Source organism: Mesoplodon densirostris, chromosome 1 (assembly GCF_025265405.1).
Source record: "Mesoplodon densirostris isolate mMesDen1 chromosome 1, mMesDen1 primary haplotype, whole genome shotgun sequence".
In the NCBI taxonomy this organism is placed as follows: Eukaryota; Metazoa; Chordata; class Mammalia; order Artiodactyla; family Ziphiidae; genus Mesoplodon; species Mesoplodon densirostris.
Window position 1 is genome coordinate 33385624 of NC_082661.1, and position 1855 is coordinate 33387478.

Below are 1855 nucleotides of genomic sequence, written 5' to 3' on the forward strand. Positions count from 1 at the left end.
TATCCAATACACTAAATACGAGTCATGCGTGGTTAACTTTGAATTAATTAAAATTTTAAAAGTCAGCTCCTCAGTCACATTAGCTGCACGTCAAGTGCGCAGTAGCCACATATAGCCTGTAGCTGCAATACTGAACAGTGTACATACAGAACATTTCCCATGCTTCAGAAAGTTCTATTGGACAGTGCTGTTCTAGGAAATCAGAAGAGGCACACGACTCCTGGGAAAAAAACAAAACTTTCTAAAGAGGGCTACAAAAAGTGGCAATTTAAGGAATTCCTTGGCAGTCCAGTGGTTAGGACTTGGCATGCTCAATGGCAGGGTCCTGGGTTTGATCCCTGGTCAGGGAATCGGGGAACTAAGATCCCTCAAGCCCCGCGGGGCAGCCCAGAAGAAAAAAAAAGAAGTGGCGATTTATAATAATAGCAAAAAATAAGTTTTCTTCTCTGTCCCTTGGCTATTTTTTAATTTTTTTTTTTTTTTTTTTTTTTTTTTGCAGTATGCGGGCCTCTCACTGTTGTGGCGTCTCCCATTGTGGAGCACAGGCTCCGGACGCACAGGCTCAGCGGCCATGGCTCACAGGCCCAGCCGCTCTGCGGCATGTGGGATCTTCCCGGACCGGGGCACGAACCCGTATCCCCTGCATTGGCAGGCGGACTCTCAACCACTGCGCCACCAGGGAAGCCCTATTTTTTAAATTTAAAGAAGTTCTCAGTGTGACTGCCAGTGTGATTTCCTCCCTAAGATTATCCTTTAGAAAAGGATTCTCAGACCTCCCTGGTGGCGCAGTGGTTAAGAATCCGCCTGCCAGTGCAGGGGACATGGGTTCGAGCCCTGATCTGGGAAGATCCCATATCCTGCGGAGCAACTAAGCCCGTGCGCCACAACTACTGAGACTGCGCTCTAGAGCCCGCAAGCCACAACTACTGAGCCTGAGAGCCAAAGCTACTGAGGCCTGCGCTCCTGGAGCCCGTGCTCCACCACAAGAAAAAAGCCACCGCAATGAGAAGCCTGCGCGCTGCAACGAAGAGTAGCCCCCGCTCGGCGTAACTAGAGAAAGCCCATGCGCAGCAACGAAGACCAAACGCAGCCAAAAAAAAAAAAAAAAAAAAAAAAATCCTCCTTCCAATGTAGGGGACACAGGTTCGACCCCAGGTCCAGGAAGATCCTACATGCTGTGGAGTAACTAAGCTCTGTCGCCACAACTACTGGGCCTGCAATCTAGAGCCCGCGAGCCACAACTACTGAGCCTGTGTGCCACAACTACTGAAGCCCGCGTGCCTAGAGCCCATGCTCCGCAACAAGAGAAGCCACCGCAATGAGAAACCCACGCATGGCAAGGAAGAGTAGCCCCCGCTCCCCGGCTTGCTGCAACTAGAGAAAGCCCCCACGCAGCCTAGGGCCAATGCAGCCAAATAAATAAATAATAAATTTTTAAATAAATAAAACGAGCTCTCTAAAAATGGGCTCATAGTTAAAAAAAAAAAAAAAAAAAAGAGAGAGATAAAGAAAAGGATTCTCACCGTTAGAATCGGAGTGAAAAAGATACGCAATTCTAGTTGCAGCCTCTGAGGCTTCCCTCTATCAAGGAAGGGCTCTGCCCTCTGGGCCGCGAAGTCTGTGCACACTGGGCATTGGGCTGAACTCCTACTGCCACTCAGCGGAGAGAAGAGACAACGGCTCCTTTGCCAGTTTGGCGGTTGCCGAGCGACGGAGAGAGCGCCGGGCCTGGCCTAAGGAGGAGGGCTCAGACTGAAAGATGCTGAGGGATCTGTAACAACGCCGCCTTCTATTGGCTGAAGAGCGCTCTGCCATTGCCATGAGCCAATGATCAGATGCATACGGATGACGTCAG